The following is a 26,700-nucleotide window of genomic DNA, read 5'->3' on the forward strand; positions in this document are numbered from 1 at the left end:
CCCACTCCCAGAGCCTTTGTTCTTACACTACACCCTCTTTGTACCTCCTATCTGCAACATCTACTATGTACCTTCTGCAGGCACACACGGGCGGTATACAGCAACACAGTAATCATGTGTGAGAAACAGAAGAGCAATTAATATCTGTACATTTTATCATATGGCCACAAATCACCTCCCTGAATGGACTCAACTCACGTTTTCTCTGTCATTCATTCACCACTTCTGCCTGCTTCCCTCCAATAGCCACAGTGCCCTTTATTCAAACATTAGCCAAAGAAACCAGACTTGCCTCAGTGATGTACCATGACACCAACGAAAAGGGAAGACCAACAGAAAACAAATGAGCTATAGCCCCTCCATTTCTCACACCCTCTTTCTGGCCAATTTAAACACTACTGAATCTATAAATAAGGACAATAGCAAAGACTTGGAACCAACCCAAATGCCTATCGATGATAGACTGGACAGGGAAAATCTGGCACATATACACCATGGAATACTATGCAGCCATAAAAAATGACAAGTTCATGTCCTTTGTACGGACACGGATGAACACAAGAACAAAAAATCAAACACCGCATGTTCTCACTCATAGGCGGTTGTTGAACAATAAGAACACATGGACACAGGGAGGCAGGGAGGGGAGCATCACACACTGGGGTCTGTGGGGGGGAACTAGGAGAGGGACAGTGGGGGTGGGGAGTTGGGGAGGGATAACATGGGGAGAAATGTCAGACATAAGTGATGGGGAGGAAGGCAGCAAACCACATTGCCATGTGTGTACCTATGCAACAATCTTGCATGTTCTTCACATGTAACCCAAAACCTAAAATGCAATGAAATATATATTAAAAATAAAAAATAAAATAAGTCAGGACCATGTATTGAAAAGGATATTACCTGAAAACACAGGAAAAAGATTAAAGGCCACCCTGCAGACAAAAATATTCAAATAGATGTTTGCAGGCAGAGAATTCCACAAGTTTAAGACTCCCAAACATTTTTTCTTGGGAACAGATGTATTTTCCCTATCCCTGATACGATCTCTCTATAAGTATAGTTAACAAGTGAAGGCGGGAGGGAAAAAGAAGACTCTTGAGGAATTAGTCTAGTTATTCCTTGCCTAGGTACTCGCCGGAGCAGGTGTATCTCTCATAATTAGGAAGCTGATCGCTTGGTGAAATATGCCTCCACCAGTCTAATCAGCTAACGCCCCTAGGATTTACAATCTAGAAAATAATGGGTAGTAATTTTTAAATGACTTAAATTATTATTTAATTTACTGAACCATTACTGTTTATGTTTGTTGCAACTTACTCTGAACCACCTCAGCAGAAAGAAATGTAAATTATTACTAAGTTCTGGATATGCCTAGCTCAGCTCCTGAAAACAAGGATGTGTTTTCTGCGTCTAGCTCCGGAAGCTGATTATGCCTTTCTTCCTACTTTAACACTTAGTACAGGGAAGGACTATTTTATGGCCTATTTTTCCAGGTGGATAATGAAGGGCCAAGCTGCACCAGGTTCCTAGGAGAAAGCCAAGAAAATAAGTCACACAAGCCCTCAGGAAGAGAGGAGAAGAATGGGCTGGGCGTGGTGGCTCACTCTTATAATCCCAGCACTTTGGGAGGCTAAGGCTGGTGGATTACCTGAGGTCAGGAGTTCAAGACTAGCCTGACCAACACGGTGAAACTCCATCTCTACTAAAAATACAAAATTAGCCAGGTAAAGTGGCGCACGCCTGTAATACCAGCTACCTGGGAGGCTGAGACAGGAAAATTGCTTGAACTGGGGAGGCGGAGGTTGCAGTGAGCTGAGATCATACCATTGCACTCCAGCCTGGGCAACAAGAGTGAAAAAAAAAAAATGAGTGGCAGTAGACCACAGATATAAGCAAATTCAAGAAGGCTGGAAACTGAATGAGGGAGTGGTGGCTGGCTTAACTTACTAGAGGAAAATATACTCTAAATACCTACAATGAAAACAGCAAACAGAAACAAGTCTATCCACTCCACACACTGGAACTGCCTGTTTCAAAGTTGATCCTGGGTCCCCCGCCAAGTCTACAAGCTCCACCTCGAGGGCAGAATGGAATCTGTATTCACTGAGGGGTTTTTAACAGACAAAAATTATATATGTGTATCCATGTATAATATAATGGTTTAAAATATGTATCCACTGGGGCATGGCTAAATCAAGCTAACATCTGTAACAGCTCACATACTTATTTTTTGTGGTAAGAACACTTAAAATCTACTCTCTCAGTAATTTTCAGGAGTACAATACATTGTTATTAACTAGAGCCACAATGGTGTCCAGCAGATCTTTCTCAGAATCTAATAAAATGTTTGGCTAGTAACAGGGGCTCCAAAAGTATTTGCGAGTGAAAGAGTGACCATGTTCATTAATTTGTTAATGTATTTTCTGGCAGGTGCATTTACCTAATTCAGTCTTTAAAATAATGTTCGATATTCCAAGTTTTTCTTAGGGAGCTAACCCAACATTATAGCTTTATTATTTACACAAGACCCATAAAACAAACTATAATAGCAATAGTCAACAAAGAGATAATATGGGCATAATACAATGCTATATTAGTTTCCATGTGCTGCCATAACAAATTACCAAAAAATTCAGTATCTTAAAACAACACAGAGTTATTGTCTTATGGATGGTTCTGTAGGTCAGAAATTCAAATATTATTCTCACTGGACTAAACTTAAGATATCAGCAGGAGGCCAGGTGCAGTGGCACATGCCTGGAATCCCAGCACTTTAGGAAGCCAAGGCAGGAGGATCACTTGAGCTCAGGAGTTTGAGACCAGCCTGGGCAACACAGTGAGACTTCACCTCTACTGAAAATAAAAAATAAATACAAAGATGTCAGCAGGGCTGAGTTCCTCTCTGGAGGCTCTGGGGGAGACTGTTTCCTTGCTTTTTCCACCTTCCAGAAGCCAGTCACCTTCCTTGGTTCCTGGCCCCTCCCTCCATCTTCAAAGTCAGAAGCAAAACTGGTCAAGTCCTTCTTACACTGCATGTCTCTTGGCCTGCTTCCATCATCACGTCTCTCTCCGACCCAGCTAAAAAAGATTCTCCTCTTTTAAGGACTCCTGTGATTAGCTTGGACCTAACCAGATAATGCAAGGTAATCTCCTCATTCCAAGGTCCTTAACCTCAATCACTTTTTCAAAGTTCTTTTGATGTGTAAGGTGACAGATTCACAGGTTCCAGGGATTAGGACCTGGACATCGTTTGGGAATCTCATCAATGGGACTGGCCTTACAGTCCAGAACCACTGGGCTGTATCAGGTGAATGTCCTCATTGCCTCTTGGAAGGTTCCTGTTCCTCTGTAGCAAGTTCAGTGTCAGTCATGCTGAGGTTGGGAGGGAAATTCCACCACAGCTAAATCATAAAATATCACCTCAGGGTAAGCCCCCAAATACTCCCCTCATAACAAGGCTTAATCTGGCTTCAATCATAATCACCTGACTTATCTCTGTATCCAGATGTGTCGAGCTAACCCATTTTTTTCAAAGAGGTAAAAAAAAAAACTAATCATGTAGAACAGTACACCTGCTAAAATACACGGAAAATGAAAAAAATAAATGTAAATTACCTCTCAGAAGAAATCCTTTCGATTCATGCTTCACTGGAACGGTGTCTTTCCACCACTAAAAGTCATTTATCAATTATCAATCTAATTTTTGTTATAAACGTTTTCTTTTCAGTTTGGTGGCGGTGATTTGTCTCACTTCTGCCCTTGGCTTTTCTCTTATCTCACCATTCAGAATGAGCTGGTGGGCTTTTTTTGCTCTGTCTTTCATCATTATTGGAGAATTTTACTCTCAATCCCAACATTCCTGGGAGTGAATTTGTCATCCCTCACAACCTGGTCTTCTTGGCTTCTGTATCTCCACAGCTCCTGCTGCTGTAGGATTGTATTCAGACAAGCCCTGGTTGGCTGAGTTACTGTTACTGTCCCAACATCATGACACCTGTAGTCAAGAGAGGACCCAAGACATTTATTAACATGCATTTCTGAAGAAAGAACAGCAGAGTGTTTTTCAAATGACTGTAAGCTTTACTTGAGAATTGATTGTTTATTCCAAACTAAGAGGTTCTTTCTTTGATTCTCCAAGGTTTAAGACATTAGAGCTCAGAATAGATTGCTCCGTAACACGTTATTCTTATCCAGGCTATGCTGCTGCTCAGCCTTCTGTGAAACTCAGCCTTGAGCAGCTGTAAACAGTTAAGGGGACATTTCCAGGGAGAAGGAGGATGTGTAATTCCAGAATAGAACTGAAATCACTGTACTTGTTATTCTAATTTTCCCAGGTAACAGGCATTATGAAATGCTGCCAGGTGGGCATTTTCATTTCCCAGCATTGAGAAACATTCAAGATATGGGGCAAATCCTACTACTAGGAAGTATATTAACAAAGTTTTATTAAGACGTTTAATTAAAATTCCAAGTTATCGCCTAAGTCAGAGATTAAGTGACAGTCTACACATGGATGCTAAAATTTCCTGGGTAACCTTAGTGTTACAACTAGTGACTCATTCTTCTTTTCCCTGACAGACACACAAGATCAGGGTCCTCTCAGCTTTCCCGAGACATTGCTGCAAATTATGTATTTGGTCCTCCTCCACACTCAGCCACACCGTCACTGGGTAGCTGGCCCACTCTTTCCATAGCACACCCTCTGGCACTGAATCTACTAGACCTTGGAGGTGGCCGGTAAACTAACTGCAAACTAACTTTCATCTCCACTAACTGTGACTCTGGCTTCAATTGCATAGGTTCTGATCTTTTCCTTCCCCAGATACTAGAAGGGCATGGGTCACCTACTGATTCTTGCTTACCATGCTTCCTCTCCACTGGAGGCCTCGTCACCTACATTCCTTTCATTGTAACCATAAGAAGGGTAACTTATTCATAATTTCTTTCACTGATGGTCACAGTTTTGTTTCTCCTCCTCCACCATCTCACCCAAAAATGTGTAGTTCTATGCTTTCATCAGTGACTTGATATCTTGTTTCAATATTTTTTCTTTGATCCACAGTCTCCTTTTCCTGTTACATCTCCTACATTCATAGCTGTGAGCTTACACAGGTATTACGGTAGCATTACAAAGGAAATGATGATAGGCACAAATCCGTGCTGAAAAATAGAATGTTTTAACTGCTATAATTGCTGCTGGTTATGGAGAAGGGTAAGCACCCAGAAGGCTATTTACCTGTACTTCTAAGCAGCAACTAGAGTATCTCTAGAGTCAGCCAATGTCTTATCTTACTCTTAATTGGCTTTCGATAACAAGACAACATTTCAAATAGTGAATAAGGCAGTTCCTTTCTAGGTCCACTGAAATATGGATCTAAAAAGCTATAAGGCTTATTGATTAATCACAACTATCTCCACCTTTTCTATTCATTCAGGGATTCCCTGTTTGAAGCCTTTAGCATGTGTCATAAAACCAAAGCAAATTTAAAAATAAAAGCACATTGTTCATTACTACAAAATTTCTAGGAAATCCATGCTTGATAAGCTGTCGTACTTACCACTGTGCCTAAAATGGAGTGAGTTCTCAATAAATGACTACTGAATGGATGGATGAGATAATGAGTCAATGTGGGAAGAAGGTAATAAATTTATTTCCATATACTGCACATGAAAGTTCATCCATTACTTCAAAGTCAGTACGTATATGCTGCTTCTTGAATGAGTGCCCAGTATTTTGAAAAGAAGTAGATAATGGAAGCAGATCAAGGTGACACACAGCAGTGATGACACATCTCCACGCCATTTGGCTCCATCTTTCTTCTGCCTGTTACAGCTCCCAATCTTCCTGTCAGAACTCATTCTGTCTTCCTTAGTGAAACTATTATTCATAGTCAAGGTATCTGCAAGAAAAAACAAACAGAGAAATTAATGTTTTGCATTCATTCCTCTTGGAGACAGCTCACAAGTCAGTCTTTCTACTTTCACCTTTGCAAACTCTGTACAATCAGCACCTCTCCCACCCTGCCTTAGAAAAACTTTTCCCACTCTGACTTGGAGAAATATATATCTCAATGGTGAATGGAACACCAACGGGCAAAAGAAATACAGCTCTGATTCGGTATGGGGTGACATTGTACTTTTTTTAGCTTCATAAATTCTCTCAACTGCAAAGAAGCAGCAGCACCAAAGCTGAGATTCACAAACTTGAAATTCTCTCTCTTAGCTCAGGAATTGACCCTTCTCTAGAGAGGAAAGTTCAGAAGCTTTGGTCAATTCGTCGTCCTTCTCATTCTTGGGAGAATGGGGGAATCCATTTGGCATAGACATTCAGGGACTGGAACTTTCTCTGTGGAAATGTGGCAGGTACAGTTTGGACCAGAATCCCAGGTTCAAACAAGTAAGTCTTACTTTTAGATTCAAAATCTTTCTGTTTGTAAGAGCAAGAAGAAATTATGGGAATGAGTGACAATATCACATTATATGACTCCCCTCGTTACTTGAAACTGTGTCTGGGATAGACCTAGATTTAGATTTTAGATGCCTGCAGTAGCTTATGGGGCCCAGTTTTTATAACACTGATTCCACAACACTTACTCCTTCAGCAGGCCTCATAAGGATAAGGCCACCTGTTTGCTTCTTTCTCAATGTGCAACAAAAATGCCCCTGTCCTGTCCTCCACCTAAACTATGTACTGTAATAATATAAGAAAGATACACAAATATCTCCTCTAAAAGGTCAGATGAGGCCGGGCATGGTGGTTCATGCCTATAATCTCAGCACTTTGGGAGGCCAAGGCGGGCAGATCACAAGTTCAGGAGATTGAGACCATCCTGCTAACACGGTGAAACCCCATCTCGACTAAAAATACAAAAAATTACCCAGGTGTGGTGGCACAGGCCTGTAGTCCCAGCTACTAGGAAGATTGAGGCAAGAGAATCACTTGAACCCGGGAGGCAAAGATTGCAGTGAGCCAAGATCGCACCACGGCATTCCAGCCTGGGTGACAGAGCGAGACTCTGTCTCAAAAAAAAAAAAAAAAAAAAGGGCAGATGAGATAAAGGCAGCTTGTTTCAGTTTAGCTAGAGCGTCACCATCAGTTGTAGCTCATCTAAGAGCTAAAAACTAGAATGATTTTACAGCCTTTCATCAACAGCAAAGACCAATTTGATCTGAAGAGACACAATTTACAGATTGTTAACTGCAATTTTACATAATCTTGTTGAACATTTGCAAGATTATAGCAGGAAAAAAGTAAATAGCCCTATGATTAAAGTGAAATTGCGAGTGTTTGATTTGAAAAGGATCAACGTTCAAAAGCTGCTATGGATCCCATGCTGGAAGGTGAGGCACTCAAAGTACAAAGCACTTCCCTCTTCTCCTCATCTCACCACCATCGATAACATACCCAGGGCTGTGGGTTGGCCTCTGTGGCTATGAGCAAGCCACCAGCCCAACTGCTGCCATGTTCTCTTCTGGAAAGGAACCCTCCACAGAGACAAGCACTCAGTGTACTTCAAAAATAAAAGGATAAACTTAGCCTCAGGATGCCTGTCCACATGCCAGACTGGGAACACCCACACATAAATCATGCTTCCAAGTCAGCACTTCACCCCAGTGTCTGCACGCCCTTTAACTGTTCCTCACTTCTATCCTTCAAATCTGGTGCAGCCTCACGTGCCTGTGGGTGGTAGAGTTTTTCTATCTCTGCCACAGCGTGGAGCCTCTCAGAACATTAGACCAAATCTGGTCAGTGGGCTATGGTTCACGGAAAAGAACTATGCATCTCTGAAGACAAAAATCACAGGCTATTTTCTAATCACTGAATAAATTGGGAAAAAGTAACAGCTTCTCCTAGGTGAACACAAGTCATCTCCCTGATACCTTTGGGAAATGCTCCATCTCTGTGTAGAATTCAGTCTTCACTTGCCACATCTTATGTGAAAACCATAGACAAAATGTAAAAAAAGAAAAAATGACCACATTCCTCTGGGTTGCTAGTCCCTCCCTCAAAACTCTCTTTCACCTGCTATTCCTAGGTCTCCATGGTCAGCTAATGGTTTTTTAATCTCACTCTTTACTGGCAAACATACAGTTTCTAGCCTTACTTTATGCATTTATATTTGTAGATATATTTTGTCTTTCATTGATTTTCTACACACAAGATTCCCAGAAATAAATGCAGTCAAAGAGGTACTGTAACTTGCCTACAGCTCAGAGTTAGTCAGTTTTTAATAATGGGAAAATCTACTTCTAAACCCTTCTCTTGAAGTCTACTTCGGAAGAAGCCCTCTGTATCAGTCCCTTCTCACACTGCTAAAAAGACCTGCCCAGGACTGGGTAATTTTTAAAGGAAAGAGGTTTACTTGACTCACAGTTCTGCAGGACTGGGGAAACCTCAGAAAACTTACAGTTAAGGCTCAAGGGGAAGCAAACACATCCTTCTTCACATGTCTGTAGAATACACTGAGTGCAAGCAGGGGGAATGCCAGATGCCTATAAAACCATCAGCTCTTGTGAGACTCACTCACTCTCACAAGAACAGCATGGGGGAAACCACCCCCATGATCCAGTTACCCTCACCTGATCCCACCCTTGACATGTGGGGCTTCTGGGGATTATAATTCCAGATGAGATTTGGGGTGGAGACACAGCCAAACCATATCACCCTCTCTGTCACCAAACCTTACCTTCTTCATGTACCGACTAGCACACCGCCTGGAATTTGAAAAAACACCTAGAGTGAATGAGGGCTAAGCCTTGCTGAGAATAAACATCCTAGATCCAGAAGAGAGATTAAGCATGCAAACCCAAATTACCAAGATTATTGGGTTTTCTGCCATGGTGTTCTAAAGATGGTGCAGGAGGAGGCAGGAAGCTGGGTCTCCTGGAGCTCCAGTTTCTTACTTCCCAAGGATGCCCATTAACTAAACAGAAGTAAAGAGGATAAGGCAGGAGATTCGAGGAGACAGTCATACTCCGGAATAGCCAAGGTGTTTCTAGATCTCTCAAGCAATGGTCCCAGAAGTAACTGCTATGTGGCTACTGGAGGCAGAGTCACACCCTGGTGATCACAAAGAATTTTACATTTGTTGTGATGCATTTACTCCCCAGAGAATTCTTTATACTCTCTAATTTTAAAGAAAGAGAGCATCCAAGCAATATTAAGCACTTTTAAGCAGGATATTTTATCTTATTAATACTAGTCCTTTAGAATTTTAATCAGTACTTTTTAATACAATTATTTTTTACATAAATCAGCCTGGTTTTCTGTAGTATGCTTCTGACAAGGGTACAGAGATTTAGCCATAATGTATTTCACCTAGGAGTCTAGGGCCCTGGTTTCTCTCAACCCAGATGTGCTCATAGTTATTTAGTTAGCTATGTGGCAGGCAAGTTATAAATAAAACACTCTTTTTACACTTTCACCCATAAAATGGGGTAATTAGATTAGAATAAACTCAATTCCAGCCAATTCTGAAGTTATTCCATCATTTGGTACATTTATTGACTCTCTAAGTACCTAGCATCATTGGAGGCATGGTGGAAACAGGCACACACAAATATATTTTTAAATGCTTCCAACTTCAAGGAATTTAAAACTTAGTTAATAGTCTGGATCAAACTAGACTATGATTTCCTTAAGGGCTTATATTGGGTCTAATTTATTTCTGTCTCCCACAGTGTTCAGAGGAGTGTGTGTTGAATGACTAAATAATGCATTAATGAGCAAAATGCACATACCTAAAGCTAACACCTGTGGAAGTATAACACTGAGAGTCAGAGAAGATCAAGCTCAGAAAAAGTGTGATCAGGGTCAGAAGAAGGCAATGCAAAGCAATGCACACGAGCCTCTGACGATGTGATAATTCCAAAGACAAATGATACAAAAAGTGAGAGTCTCCAGAGAGCTGAGGGATTCGTCATTATTGTGCCCTGGGATGTTCCCAGGTAATGCATTGGGTAAAGCTTCCCCATGGTAATGCAGCCTGACCAGAACCCAAAATAGGATGGAATTCGGGCAGCTGAGGAGAAAGTAGAAAATTCTACAAGGAATTATTTAGAAAAGAAATAAATTTAACATGGTTGAGGGTAGAAGTGATCAGGCTTACCAATAAATAAATAAAATTTCATGCTAGAGAGCCTATCCCTTCATTTGTTCAACAAATATTTGGTTCTGGAAACTGGGGAGACGGCAGTGAACAAAGCAGATAAAAATCCCTGCCCTCATGGAGCTTACATTCTACTTGGGGAAGACAGAACAAAAGTAAAACATAGGCTGTGTCAAGTAGGAATAACCGGTATGGAGAAAAATAAATCAAGGAAGGGGAAAATGCTTGTTAGGAAAGGTCTTAGTGCTGGTTTAAGGAATGGAAAACTAACTTGTACATGGTCTCACGGCCCTGTGGCTCTTCGGCTGTCTCTCCTTTGCCTAATTCAAATCCACCCTGCAGTGGCATCACCGCATTTCATTCTCCACCTTCCTGTTTCATGTGTGATCAGTACAATAGAGACCAAATACTTATGTGAAATTTGTACCAGGTTACTTAACCCAGGTCTCTGGGTTGCACCAGGTCTCTAAATTTGCATCAAGTCTCTGACTTCAATCATTGTGTCCAACTTTGATGGAGCAGTGACCCAGCTCAATATGAACCGAGAAATCCATGCATGTGAGGTGACAGCTGCCTTTATAACATGTTCCGTCTCCTTTTTATTGAGCCTACCTCTTTGTACGCCACTCAGGACCCAGACCCTCCCCTTTAGGCTATGGAAAGCAATAAATGGTTTCCCAGTAGAAATAATGTTTGGAGAGGCTATACCTGGCAATAGGAAGATAAGGTAGCAGGTTATTATTTGAGAATGTGAGTCTTTAAAGGTGACATTAAAAAGCGAAAGGAAGAGAAAACAAAGTAAACAACTATTGCAAGGAAATGGCAATGGATGAGCTAATGAATGTAGATAGGGACTGAAAGATAAACTATTTCAGGATTACACAGATAAAACTGGGAGCAACGTAGGGAGATTTTAAAGGAAGATAAATTCAGGCTTGATGACTTCGTAACAATGAAGACATCTAAGAAGGCAACTAAAAACAGTGTTTGAGCTCAGATGAAAATCGGGGGCTGGAAAAATAGAGGCAAGCATTATCTCTAGAGAAGCAGGAGTTGGGTTCATAAACTAAACCTATTCTCCAGGGAAGAAAGAAGGCATAGAAGGATACATAGAAAGATAGACAGTACTTAGGACCAGCTTCAATATGACCTTGTAGCCATATTCTAAGCAGCACTCAAAGCTTCTAGCATAGGCATCTTGGTTAAAGGAGCCAACTCATAGTATGCACTTTCTCCTTTGTGCAGGAATTTAAATAAGTTTTTATGTCTTGTTCTGTTTTCCCTCACATGTTTCTTGTACTTCACGCTTCCCTGCTGAAGTGGTTTTTTATTTTTACTTTTGCCTTTCCTCCAACCACAGTGCTACCCCAATTCTGAAACTCCCACAACCCTGTTCAGCCCCTGTGACACTGGTCAGTCTCCTACAGACCTTTGGATGATTTCTCTTTTTTTTTTTTTTTTTTTTTTTTGGAGTCAGTGTCACTATGTTTCCCAGGATGGTCTCAAACTGCTAACCTCAGGCAATCATTCCACCTTGGCCTCCCAAAGCACTGGGATTACAGGCATGAGCACCACACCCAGCCAACTTCGGCTGATTTCTAAATGCTGTTCCTGGCTCACATTTTCCTGTGATGAAACTGAAACTTGTTATTACTGATGACAAGCAGCTGACTCTTTACCAATGAGTACAGCCAAAAAGCTGTGAGGCACTTTCCCTGGGTCAGGCTTGATCCCTGCAAGAGCAATTGTCAGGGCTCAGAGGAAATACTATCTCCTCAGAAGCATCAACATTGCCATTTCAACCCTAAAGACAAATGGGGTACCACTATAAGAACACCACCCCCTGAAAAATGACCCACCTTGGCACCTGTGCTACCACAGAAAGACTCGCTGAGTCTTTCTGAGTCTAGCTGAGTCAAAAGCAAACTCTTAGTCACCAGCTAGACAACACTTTAGATTTCTGGAAACCACAGTATCGTGTACAATAAATTACTTTTTTTCTTATGGGATCAATTTCTGTGTTTCTCGGTGTGTGGGTGGTTGGGTGTGTGTGTCTGTGTGTGTGTGTGTGTGTGTTTAACTTAAGGATTCTTTAATTTTTCTTAACTCAGGGGCTATGTAGATATACTATCTCTTCTAGTTTATAGTTTATTACTGCCTACCTGTCTCAACACATAAAATATGTTCATGTTGTGCTTTAGAACATTAATTATTTTCCCCTCTAGGGAAGCAAACAGTCTTGAACACAAGGAACTTCAACAAACATTCAACCATTCAATAACTGGCCAGTGTTTACTTAAAATTTTTTAAATACTCAAAGATATTTTTAAATACTCAAAAACATTTTTAAATGTAACCGAGAATTACCTTTAAATTAAACTAACTGAGCACACACTTCTGCATTTCAAGTCCAGAATGAATATGTGGCTTCTTCAGACCACTTCTGCCTTCTCATGAACAGCAAAATCTAGACAAAAGTCATGACTAAATGACTCTTCTGTGGTTACTCTGGCTTCACAACCAGAAGAAAAGTCAATTGCTATGTAACCACAGGGCATATCTGTTTGCTCATTAAAAGTGCTGTAAATAACAGTTTCTGTGATAGTAGTTTTAATTTACAAAAACCGGCAAATTTATTTTAATTTTTTTAACATATTAATTTCCCAGCCAGCACCATGGCTCACTCCTGTAATCCTGACACTTTGGGAAACTGAGAAGGGCAGGTGATTCGAGGTCAGGAGTTCAAGACTAGCCTGACCAACAAGGTGAAACTCATTTCTACTAAAAATATAAAAATTAGCCAGGCGTGGTGGCACATGCTTGTAATCCCAGCTACTTGAGAGGCTGAGGCATGAGAACTGCTTCAACCCAAGAGGCAGAGGTTTCAGTAAACTGAGATTGTACCACTGCACTCCAGCCTGGGTGACAGAAAAAGACTCTGTGTCAAAAAAGAAAAATATTAATTTACAAAATTAATGACATTTAGTTAACAAAATCCAAATTGAATAGGCCATGTAAATACCTGATCAGCCTTTTGACAATTTGTTTATAATACACAAACTAATCATGAAATTAGAAATTCTGTGGTTGTCCTAGGTTGCACACTGACAGAGAACAGAAAACCAGAGCCACACAACCAACTTTGGATCAAAAATATTTTTTAATTACATCCATACAGAAAATGTACACTTTTTCTTGTCATTGTTCTTTAAACAACACAACATGACAATTATTTACTTAGCATTTATATTATATTAAGTATTATAAGTAACCTAGAGATGATTTAAAGTATGTGGGAAGATGTGTACAGGTTATATGCAAACACTATACCATTTTATATTGGGGCATGAATGCTCACTGCTAAGTAAATAGTTGCCATACTGCATTGTTTAGAGAATAATGACAAGAAAAAGTGTAGATGTTCAGTACAGATGCAATTAAAAAATATTTTTGATCCACAGTTGGTTGCATTGAGCATTCATGGATTTTGGTATCCAAGGGAGGTCCTAAAACAAATCCCCCATGGATACCAAGGGATGACAGTACTTATCTGCCCAAATTTTTCCAGCTCCTGTTTTTCTCTGACCAAAGTCAACTTTCTCACACTTCTATGTTGTGTTCTCTGGGCTCTTTGGAAGCTGCTTCAGACGCCACAGCCCATCCACAGCTGTGTGATACAACATACAAATCTCAAAGTGATAGAAGAAGCCAGAGACTCCAGGCAGAGACTGGTCAGTCTCGGGTGGTAGACACTCATGGACTTTTATGAGATTGTGTCATGAGGTGCAGCAGCAGCAGCTGAGGCAGAGCAAATGGGTGGAAGAGATGAAGGTTCTAGAGACAGATTCAGTCAAGAGAATCTACAGAACTGTGTATGTTCAATATGCCTTCTGCTCATCTAGCCAAATACAGTCCAGCCATAATGTAAGCCCACTGAACTTTCAGTTCTTCAATTCCTTGTTTGGAATACTGTTAGACTGTGATTGTGAAGGTTATTTAAGGGAGGGGGGTGTATGTATGTGTGGTATCCTCAATTAAATTACAAGCTCATTAATAGCAGGTACCAAGCCTATATTCTCACATTTACCCATTTCTCAAACAGCATAGTGTGAATGCATAAATGTCATCTGCTCAGTAGTTGTTTGGTGAGGGAAAGACTGGGATATCCTAGAGAACACTGGATCTAGGAGTCACTTTAGCCCAAGTGTACACAAAATGGCCTCTTTTGGCTTCACAAAAGCAGCCTGTACTTTGGAAAAAATCCCAAAGGACACCTTAATCATTCCCTCATCTCATCCTGTGTTTTCATTTCCTGCACAGTGAAAAATGAAAATGATATAGTTCCAAAACTTCTTCTTTCAGAAGAAATTGGCTCTTTAAAAAAAGAGAGAGAGAGGGGGAGAGAGAGAAAATGAACTCTTTTTCTATCCAAGAGGAAAGTAATAAGAATTAGATGTTGTGTTCATCATTCAAATATTTTATCTTTTTCTGTAAACAAATATCTATTTAAATTCAAAAACATGCAACATGATAAAATGATTGAGACCACAAACTCTGGAGCTAGCTAGCCTCTGGTTCAAATCTCAGCTCAGCCACTTACCAGCTGTTAAGAGTAACTTAACTTCTCTGTGCTGTCATTTACTGATAGATGAAGATAACAGCACCTACCCCAAATGGTTCTGAACATAAAATGAATACACATGTATAATGCCTGAAACATGGAAAGCCATATATTAAATGTTTGCTTAATAAATAAATGAGGTAATGAGACTTGGAAAGGAAAGACAAAAAGAAGCAAACTTTTATATTGTAAAGACCTACAATAAAACTAACAAAGGATGTAAAGGACCTCTTCAAGGAGAACTACAAACCACCGCTCAATGAAATAAGAGAGGACACAAACAGATGGAAAAACATCCCATGCTCATGGCTGGGCAGAATCAACATCGTGAAAATGGCCATACTTCCCAAAGTAATTTATAGATTCAATGCTATCCCCATAAAGTTACCAATGACCTTCTTCACAGAACTGGAAAAAACCACCTTAAACTTCATATGGAACCAAAATAGAGCCCACATAGCCAAAACAATTCTAAGCAAAAAGAACAAAGCCAGAGGCATCATGCTGCCTGAATTCAAACTACACCACAAGGCCACAGTAATCAAAACAGCATGGTACTTGTGCCAAAACAGAGATACAGACCAATGGAATAGAACAGAGGCCTCAGAAGCAACACCACACATCTACAATCATCTGATCTTTCACAAACCTGACAAAAACAAGCAATGGGGAAAGGATTCCCTGTTTAATAAATGGTGTTGGGAAAACTGGATAGCCACGTGCAGAAAGCAGAAACTGGATCCCTTCCTGACACCTTACACTAAAATTAACTCCAGATGGATTAAAGATCTAAACAAAAGACCTAACACCATAAAAATCCTGTAAGAAAATCTAAGCAAAACCATTCAGGACATAGGCATAGGCAAGGACTTCATGGCTAAAACACCAAAAGCAATGGCAACAAAAGCCAAGATAGACAAATGGGATCTAATTCAACTCCAGAGCTTCTGTACAGCAAAGGAAACAATCATTAGAGTGAACCGGCAACCAAGAGAGTGGGAAAATATTTTTGCAATCTACCCATCTGACAAAGGGCTAATATCCAGAATCTACAAATAACTAAAACAGATTTACAAGAAAAAAAACAAACACATTCAAAAGTGGGCAAAGGACATGAACAGACACTTCACAAAAGAAGACATTGATGAAGTCAACAAGCACATGAAAAATTGCTCATCATCAATGGTCATTAGAGAAATGCAAATCAAAACTACATTGAGACACGATCTCATGCCAGTTAGAACGGTGATCATTAAAAAATCTGGAGACAACAATTGCTGGAGAGGATGTGGAGAAATAGGAACACTTGAACACTGTTGGTGGGAGTGTAAATTAGTTCAACCATTGTGGGAGACAGTGTGGGGATTCCTCAAGGACCTAGAAATAGAAATTCCATTTGACCCAGCAATCCCATTACTGGGTATATATCCAAAGAATTATAAATTGTTCTATTATAAAGACACATGCACACATATGTCCACTGTGTCACTGTTTATGATAGCAAAGACCTGGAACCAACCCCAATGTCCATCAATGATAGACTGGATAAAGAAAATGTGGCACATATATACCATGGAATACTATGCAGCCATAAAAAATGATGACTTCATGTCCTTCAGAGGGACATAGATGAATCTGGAAACCATCATTCTCAGCAAACTGACACAAAGAACAGAAAACCAAACACCATATGTTATCACTCATAGGTTGGTGTTGAACAATTAGAACATGTGGACACAGGGAGGGGAGCATCACACACGGTGGTCAGTAGTGGGGATGCTAGGGGAGGGATGGGGGTGGGGAGGCTGGGGAGGGATAACGAGGTGAGAAATACCAGATATAGGTGATGGGGGGATGAAGGCAGCAAACCACCTTGCCATGTATGTACATATGCAACAATACTGCATGATTTGCACATGTACCCCAGAACCTAAATTACAATAAAAAAAATAAAAAGAACTAGAAGGGATTTTGTAAGGCAGCTATTCTAACTTTCTTTTGCATTCCTTACTTGATATCTCTATCTTTAAGGATTATTATTAATTTTTACCCTACAATATTACAGCACTTGACTTGTATATAAATCTCCTTCTTCTGGTTGCTTTAATATGTGACTGCAAATTCTTTGAGACCAGAGACTCTAATAGCAAATAGCACATTCCTAATCATATATAAGTGTGGAAGCTCTAGTGAATAAATAAAGCAAAAGGTATGAGGAGGTGGAGTTTAAAAGCTCAGCTTAAAGTTAAAAGGTAAGTTACTAATTAGATAATATCTAGACTGCACTCCAAAAAAAAAAACAATCACCATTTATTTGATTGATTGAAAAATATGTGGGTCCCACCCAACAGACTGATCCTTTTATTTCCCCATTCTTCTGTCACCACAGCAGGTGTGGCTTATTATTGTGGATTCATCTTGACTGTTCTATTTGCCCTATTACCTCTCCTTCTGTTTCTTAGAACTGCTCTGTTTCTTAGAACTCACCTCACTGGGTCCTTACCACCTGGCTCTATTTCCTAGCTTTAAGGCTGTTCTAAAGAGATTATAGAATGGCCCAGGGTAAACCCCAAACCAAACACATTCCAGCCTTCACTGCAGCTAACATTTTGCTGTCCCTACCCAAAAACCTGGAAATGTCTCTTCCAAAAGAGAAGATGTACCTGGAGGGTCACATCCTGGCCCCAATACTACTTTCTGCAGTTCTTTCCACGGGATTCATCACCACAACCCCTACCCAGTTAACAATTTAAGGATCCAAATATGAAATTATAAATGTAATATGAGGATGTTGCAACATGCCACTTTTATAAAAAGAGATCACTTACTCAATTCCATTTGGGCTGGCCTAATATTTGTAGCCATCGGACCACATCAGCCTTAGAAAGAAATCATGGTGCCAAGTTTCATACAGAGGCATTTTATTTCAAACCCGCCCCCAAGATTTCCTAGAACTTAAACCCTATCAGATTCTGTATCTTCCCTAGAGTTATGGGTTTCTATTGTCTATGGATTTGTGCCATGGATTGGAAAAAGATGGAAACCTTCTCTCACCCACTGTGGCATTTGCCATATCAAAGGAAGCTAATGGGGGATGCCTTCTAGAGAAGAGCTTTGAAGTAAGCCTCTGAGGTATGCATTGATCACGAATTTCTGGATGAAAATGAGGAGCAACTTTCTCAAAGCAAAGCGCACATCTTACTAGAGAACATGGGATGGGGGAAGATGAATTTCTACTCTCTTGTTCACTATACCCTATGTCCATAGGATTTCCTCCTAAAATGTTTGTGATAACTTAACCTTAATGCACAGGTTAGGTAATTTGACCATGAGGTCCTTTGAGAATATTAAATATAACAAAATTTTAGAGGAACCTTAAGATGGTATATTCTAATTTTTTGACTTAAAGTGAGAAAACGTGGCCAAGAGAGGTAAAATTACATGGTCACAAAGCTCATTCTAATCCAAGTTTAGGATTTGAATCCAGACCTCCTAATTATGCTGATAGCTCTAGTGCAATGATACATAGTAATAAAAGTAACCTGAGAAATTATAACATAGTATAAACTATGAACACAATGAATCAATCAATGCTTAATAGCAGGAATGTTTATTATTTTATTATATATTACTCTCTGTTTAATGCCAGTATATTAAACTCTCTTTGGGCAATCAGACAAGGCTCAGGTGTGTTTGAGCTAATAAGAACAATGAATAGTTTGTTTATTCTTTCCTGCCCATGAGTTGCATTTTATAATCTTATAACAAGCTTCATCATACGACAGAGGAGAGGTGAGTTTGTATCTTGCCTCCCTGGGCAATATAACAAACCTTATAAGTGGGGAGCTGAATGATGAGAACTCACAAACACGAAGGAGGAAACAACAAACACTAGGGTGTACTTGAGGGTGGAGAGTGGGAGGAGGGAGAAAACAGAAAAAGTAACTATTGGGTGCTGGGTTTAATACCTGAGTAATGAAATAACCTATACAACAAACCCCTGTGATACAAGTTTACCTACATAACAAACTTCACACGTACCCCTGAACCTAAAATCAGAATTTTTTTTCAAAACCACATCAGTGACACATAAAGATAGAAAACCAATAAAAATGGTTGCATACTCTTGCACATATCGGATCATTACAGGTAGCCAGACAGATGAGATTGCCAGGTATAAAGGGACATGCTGTTTAAGTGGGAATGTTGCAGGCATTTTTCCTGCTCTTTCCCATTACATGGGGTCCTGGCTTCTGCCAGCCCTACCCTCTGAGAACCTCTCTGCCATAGCCAGACTCATCCTGTCTTTTGTAATACAGAATCAGAAGGAAATGATGAGAGAGAGGCCACACGAATGATAGAGGAAAGGATCTCCAGAGAAGAGGATGAGAAATGAAAGAGAACAGTGAGGGGGCGGCTCTGAGTGGCATATCTTCTTCCAAGGACTTAAGAAATACAAATTAAATATTTGTATTTCTAATTTAAGTAATTCTGAAGTATTTCAGAATGAGTTTTTGCTTGCTGGATTATGTTAATCAAGCATCACTCTGAAGTAAAGCCATGTGGGCAATTATGAGAAATATAGTTTAAATTATCTTCAGTTTTAAATTCTCTTAAAATCTACATTCTATTTTTGTTGTTCCTACCTTTGCTTTTGTGAAAAAAATGGTCCTTTTATTAACACATAAAAGTTCTGTATCTTATTGTACAATAGCTTGTCGAAATTATTCTCATAATACATAGGGTCTTTCACATGCACACGAATGCTCATTGAAGCACTGTTCACAATAACAAAGACATGGAATCAGCCTAAATACCCATCAGTGATAGATTGGATTAAAAAAAATCTGGTACATACACGCCATGGAATACTATGCAGCCAAAAAAAGAATGAGATCATGTCTTTTGCAGGAACATGGATGGACTGGAGGATATTATCCTTAGCAAACTAACACAGGATCAGGAAACCAAATACTGCATGTTCTCACTTATAAGTGGGAGCTGAATGATGAGAACTCGCAAACACAAAGGAAGCAACAGACACAAGGTCTACTTAAGGATGGAGGGTGAAAGCAGGGAGAGAAGCAGAAAATATAACTATGGGGTACTAGGCTTAATATCTGGGCAATAAAATAATCTGTACAACAAACACCTGTGACATAAGTTTACCTGTGTAACAAACCTACATGTGCACTCTTGAACCCCCAAAAAAAGTTAATTTAAAAAACTGCATCAGTTACACATAAAGATAGAAAACCAATAAAATGATGGCACACTTTTACATATATTGAATGATTATAAAACACATAAATACTGCAAAAAATGTGGAACTTAGCCTTTAAAAAATAAAATATAAAAATATATATTATAAATATACATTTAAACACATATATTTATAGTAATATATGTGTATTCATATAAACATGGTTTATATATTAATATTTCTAATTTATATTAATTATATTGATATAAAATACATAATACTTATATATTTTAATATTGTATATTAATATAATTGTATTTTTTAGTCTTCAAAATATTCAGCCTCAATTGATAGGATAATCCCGCTTTTGAGATTTCCTAGGAATTAAATAGTATTAATTATGTAAAAAACTTTAATTCATTTAGAGGTTTATATCAGAATTATTTATAATAGTAGGAAACAATTTAATACTGAATGATGGTAGAATAAAAAATTATATGAGCATTAAAAATCATATAATAAATGTTTATATAAAATTATAATAGCCCTGGGAAAGCTTAAAACAATAAGGTTACATACAAAGGAAAGGATTCAGAACACGGGCACATAAATCCTGTCCAGCAGATTCAGTGGGCTTGATGTAGAATCCAACATCTATCAATAGAATCCAATATCTATTTTTGTATAAGCTCCAAGGTGCAGCTCTGCAGACCAGCATAGAAGTTGTGTAGGGAATACCTTCAGTCACAAATTATGAGCTTCCACCAACACTTCAACCCTCTCAGAGACACAATAAGAAAGAAGTTTCCACATATCTCAACACCTCTGAAGAACCAGAAAAAGATAGAAATAATAAAGAAGGAAAGAAAGGAGGAAGGTAGAAAAGAGAAAGGAGAAAGGGATGACAAGTTCAAATGTGTCAGAAATTGCAATAAATGTGAAGGCACTAAATTTACCTATTAAGATGCTCAAATTTGAACAAATGCACGAAACTATGCTAGTTTTAGATGTCAAAGAAAATGACAAAATGTTAAAAGTACAAATGTAAAAAGACACAGTGTGCAAATCCTAAGCAAAAGAAAGCAAATGTGGCAATGTTAATAGTCAATGCCTACTCAAGACAAAGAAAAAAAATCTATTCAGAAAGTTTTGTGAGACCAGGCACGGTGGCTCACGCCTGTAATCCCAACACTTTGGGAAGCCGAGGCGGGCAGATCACGAGGTCAAGAGATCGAGACCATCCTGGCCAACACCATGAAATCCCTTCTTTACTAAAAATACAAAAATTAGCTGAGCATGGTGGTGCACGCCTGTGGTCTCAGCTACTCAGGAGGCTGAGGCGGGAGAATCACCTGAAGCCACAGGGCAGAGTTTGCAGTGAGCCAAGATTGTGCCACTGCACTCCAGCCTGCTGACAGAGCAAGACTCCGTCAAAAAAAAAAAAAAAAAAAAAGGAAAGTTTTGTGTTCTTTACATAGTTTGAAAACATATCAATCAAAAAAAACACAAGAATTATAAGAAAATTCCAAATCAGTAAACAATGAGAGACTTTTTACACACTTTTCTCAGGATGTACATATCTCAGAAAATTTAATTAAAATACAGCATAGAAAAATCTGTTCCTTTCTGTTATGAACTATAGCGAGTTGAAAAATATCCAAAGAGATCCGGAGGATCCAAGATGGCGGATTAGACACAACTCCAGCGCACAACACCCAGCCAGAGAGACGCAGAAACACAGAGATCTCCTAGCTCCAACCGAGGTACCAGGTGCATTTCAACGGGTCTGGTCCAAGGGTGAGCAAAGCCCACTCAGAGCAGACCGAGGCAGGGAGGGGTGCCACTTCACCCAGAAAATGCATCTGACCAGCGAGTTGGGAGGCTCCACCTCTGGCGCTCTGGTCCAGATAATACAGCACTTCCTCCAAAGCCTCAGCAATACACAGAACAGGGGATCTTTGCCAGTCAAGCGTGGGGCATTACAAGTGCGGAGTTGAATAAGAGCCTGCCGACTAAGCTATCACCCCCTCCCCCCGCACGGAGACAGAGGGAGCTGTAAGCGGGAACAGCTGGGCGGCCCCTACCCCATGACCTGAGAGAGAGAAAGCTGAAAGGGGGAGACGGCTGGGTGCGGCTGGGCGGGTCCCTACCCTCCCCCACAAACCCCAGAGAACTGAAGCTCTGACTCTAGTGGGTTGCGCAGCCAGTGCCACAGTCTGAGATGAACACTGAATGATCCAGCCCAGTGGAGGAAGGGCACAACCCACCACTAGAGGAGTGGGACTGGGCTACATGTTTTAACAAAAAACACAGGACGCTTACACCAGCAACAGGACGGTGTTCTTGACAACCCAGCGGTGCCTACAGGTCAGCAGAAGAGGTGGGCCTAATATCCCAGCATAAACAAAAAAGACACAGGAAGCTTCCCTAGTAACCTGAAGGAGTCCCTAGAAACCCAGTAGCACCCCCACAGGCAGACAAGCGACTTCATCAAGCAGCTCTCTGACACCACAGCCAGGTAAATCCACAAAGACGGGGAAAAAAACAGCGCAAAAAAGGTGAAACCACCAAAGACCAGAACACCTCTTCTCCTTCAAGGGATCACAACTCCTCAACAACACAGGATCACTTGACCGAGGAGTGTGAAGAATTGACCGAAACAGGATTCAGAAGGTGGATAGTAACAAACTTTTCTGAGCTAAAGGAACACATTCTAACTCAATGCAAAGAAACCAAAAACATTGAAAAAAGGTTAGGCGAAATGCTAACTAGAATAACCAGCTTAGAGAAGAACAACTTGATGGAGTTGGTGGAGTTGAAGAACACGGCACAAGAACTACATGAAGCAAACACAAGTTTTAATAGCTGAATCGATCAAGCAGAAGAAAGGATATCAGAGATTGAAGATCAACTTAATGAAATAAAAAGAGAAGGCAATACAAGAGAAAAAAGAGTGAAAAGAAATGAACAAAGCCTCCAAGAAATATGGGATTATGTGAAAAAACCTAATCTACGCTTGATCAGTGTACCTGAATATGACAGGGAGAATGAATCCAAGCTGGAAAACACACTCCAGGATATTATCCAGGAGAAGTTCCCAAGCCTAGCAAGGCAGTCCAAATTTCAAATTCAAGAAATACAGAGAACTCCACAAAGATATTCCTCAAGAAGAGCAACCCCAAGGCACATAATCATCAGGTTCACCAGGGTCAAAATGAAGGAAAAAATGCTAAGGGCAGCCAGAGAGAAAGGTCAGGTCACCCACAGAGGGAAGCCAATCAGACTTATGCAGATCTCTCAGCAGAAACTCTACAAGCCAGGAGAGAGTGGGGGCCAATATTCAACATCCTTAAAGAAAAGAACTTTCAACCCAGAATCTCATATCCAGCCAAACTAAGCTTCATAAATGAAGGAGAAATAAAATACTTTATGGACAAGCAATTATTGAGAGATTTTGTCAGCACCAGACCCACCCTACAAGAGCTCCTGAAAGAAATACTAAGCATGGAAAGGAACAATTACCAGTCACTGTAAAAGCAAACCAGTGGGCAAAGACCAAAAATGCAATGAAGAAAATGAGTCAACTAATGGGAAAGAAAACCAGCCAGTAACAAAATGGCAGGATCAAATTCACACATAACAACAGTAACATTGATTGTAAACAGCCTAAACACTCCAATCAAAAGACACCGACTGGCAAACTGGATAAAAAGTCAGAACCCATCGGTGTGCTGTATTCAAGAAACCCATCTCACATACAAAGACACACATAGACTCAAAATAAAGGGATGGAAGAAGATTTACCAAGCAAATGGAGAATAAAAAAAAGCAGGGGTTGTAATCCTAGTCTCTGATAAAATGGACTTCAAACAAAGATCAAAAGAGACAAAGAAGGACATTATCTAATGGTAAAAGGATCAATCCAACAGAAGAGCTAACTATCCTAAATATATATGCCCCCAACACAGGAGCACCCAGATACATAAAACAAGTTCTTAACAACCTAAAACGAGATTTAGATGCCCACACAATAATAATGGGAGACTTCAATACTCCACTGTCAATATTAGTCAGATCAATGAGACAGAAAATTAAAAAGGATATCCAGGACTTGAATGCAGAGCTGGACCAAGTGGATCTAATAGACATATCCAGAATGTTCCACCCCAAATCCACAGAATATACATTTTTCTCAGGCCCACACTGCACTTACTCTAAAACTGACCACATAATTGGAAGCAAATCACTCCTCAGCAACTGCAAAAGAACAGAAATCATAACAAACAGTCTATCAGACCACAGCACAATCAGACTAGACCTCAGGATCAAGAAACACACTCAAACCTGCACAACCACTTGGAAACTGAACAACTTGCTTCTGAATGTTGACTGGATAAACAATGAAATGAAGGCAGAATAAAGATGTTCTTTGAAACCAACCAGAATGAAGACACAACATACCAGAATCTCTGGGACACCTTTAAAGCAGTTTCGAGAGGGAAATTTACAGCAATACATGCCCACCAGAGAAGAGAGGAAAGATCTAAAATTGACATCCTATCATCAAAATTGAAAGAACTAGAGGAACAAGATCAAAAAAATTCAAAAGCTAGCAGAAGACAAGAGATAACTAAGATCAGAACAGAAATGAAGGAGATACAGACACAAAAAAAAAAACCCTTCAAAAATTCAGTAAATCCAGGAGCTGGTTTTTTGAAAAGATCAACAAAATAGACAGAGAGCTAGCCAGATTAATAAAAAAGAAAAGGGAGAAGAATCAAATAGATGCAATAAAAAACGATAAAGGGGATATCACCACTGATCCCACAGAAATACAAACTACCATCAGAGATTACTACAAATAGCTCTACTCACATAAACCAGTAAACCAGGAAGAAATGGATAAATTCCTAGACACTTGTACTGTACCAAAACTAAACCAGGAGGAAGCTGACACCCTGAATACCCCAATAACAAGGGCTGAAGGAGAGGAGCAATCAATAGCCTACCAACAAAAAAAGTCCAGGTCCAAACGAGTTCACAGCCAAATTCTACCAGATGTACAAAGAGGAGCTGGTTCCATTCCTTCTGAAACTGTATCAAACAATACAAAAGGAGGGACTTCTCCCTAACGCATTTTATGAGACAAGCATCATCCTGATACCAAAACCAGGCAGACTCAACTAAAAAAGAAAACTTCAGGCCAATATCCATGATGAACATCAACACAAAAATCTTCAATAAAATAGTGGCAAACAGATTGCAACAGCACATTGAGAAGCTTATCCATCACGACCAAGTAGGCTTCATTCCAGGGATGCAAGGCTGGTTCAACATACGCAAATCCATAAATGCAATCCATCACATAAACGGAACCAAAGACAAAAACCACATGATTATCTCAATAGATTCAGAGAAGGCCTTCGATAAATTTCAACAGCCCTTCATGCTAAAAACTCTCAATAAACTAGGTATTGCTGGAACGTATCATAAAATGATAAAAGCTATATATGATAAACCTACAGTCAATATCATACTGAACAGGCAAAAGCTGGAAGAATTCCCTTTGAAATCAGACACTAGACAAGGATTCCCTCTCTCACCACTCCTATTCAACATAGTATTGGAAGTTCTAGCCAGAGCAATCAGGCAAGAAAAAGAAATAAAGAGTATTCAATTAGGAAAGGAGGAAGTCAAAATGTCTTTATTTGCAGATGATGTAATTATATATGTGGAAGACCCCATTGTCTCAGCCCAAAATCTTCTCAAACTGATAAGCAACTTCAGCAAAGTCTCAGGATACAAAATCAATGTGCAAAAATCACTAGCATCCCTATATACCAATAACAGACAAACAGAGAGCCAAATCCAGAGCAAACACCCATTCACAATTGCTACAAAGAGAATAAAATACCTAGGAATACAACTAACAAAGGATGTAAAGGACCTCTTCAAGGAGAACTACAAACCACTGCTCAAGGAAATAAGAGAGGACGCAAACATAGGAAGAATCAATATCATGAAAATGGCCATACTACCCAAAGTAATCTATAGATTCAGTGCTATCCCCATTAAGCTACCAATGACCTTCTTCACAGAAATGGAAAAAACCACTTGAAACTTCATATGGAATCACAAGAGGGCCCACATAGCCAAGACAATCCTAAGCAAAAAGAACAAAGCCAGAGGCATCACACCGCAGACTTCAAACTATACTGCAAGGCTACAGTAACCAAAACAGCATGGTACTGGTACCAAAACAGAGACATAGACCAATGGAACAGAACAGAGACCCAGAATAAACACCACACATCTATAATCATCTGATCTTTGACAAACCCAGCAAAAACAAGCAATGGGGAAAGGACTCCATGTTTAATAAATGGTGTTGGGAAAACTGGCTAGCAATGTGCAGAAAGCAGAAACTGGGCCCCTACCTGTCACCTTACACTAAAATTAACTCCAGATGGATCAAAGATTTAAACATAAAACATAACACCATAAAAACACTAGAAGAAAACGTAGGCAAAACCATCCAGGACGTAGACATAGGCAAGGACTTCATGACTAAAACACCAAAAGCAATGGCAATAAAAGCCAGGATAGACAAATGGGATCTAATTAAACTCCAGAGCTTCTGTACAGCAAAAGAAACCATCAATAGAGTGAATCAGCAACCAACAGAATGGGAAAAAATTTTTGCAATCTACCCATCTGACAAAGGGCAATATCCAGATCTACAAAGAACTAAAACAGACACACAA

At 39.7% G+C, this 26,700-nt stretch overlaps 1 long non-coding RNA gene across 1 annotated transcript in view; it reads right to left on the reverse strand.

Moving 5' to 3' along the window:
• Positions 1 to 3,895: 3,895 nt before the first annotated feature.
• The window catches only part of LOC116565353, a 36,929-nt gene continuing 14,124 nt past the window's right edge, over positions 3,896 to 26,700 (reverse strand). The window contains exons 2-3 of the long non-coding RNA XR_004275404.1: positions 5,562 to 5,903; positions 3,896 to 3,997 (exon numbers count right to left, since the gene is read on the reverse strand). This is a non-coding gene — a long non-coding RNA (uncharacterized LOC116565353). The remainder of the gene's footprint in view (positions 3,998 to 5,561; positions 5,904 to 26,700) is intronic.

This window comes from Sapajus apella, unplaced genomic scaffold (genome assembly GCF_009761245.1).
Source record: "Sapajus apella isolate SASKATOON/1434 unplaced genomic scaffold, GSC_monkey_1.0 scaffold40, whole genome shotgun sequence".
NCBI lineage: Eukaryota > Metazoa > Chordata > Mammalia > Primates > Cebidae > Sapajus > Sapajus apella.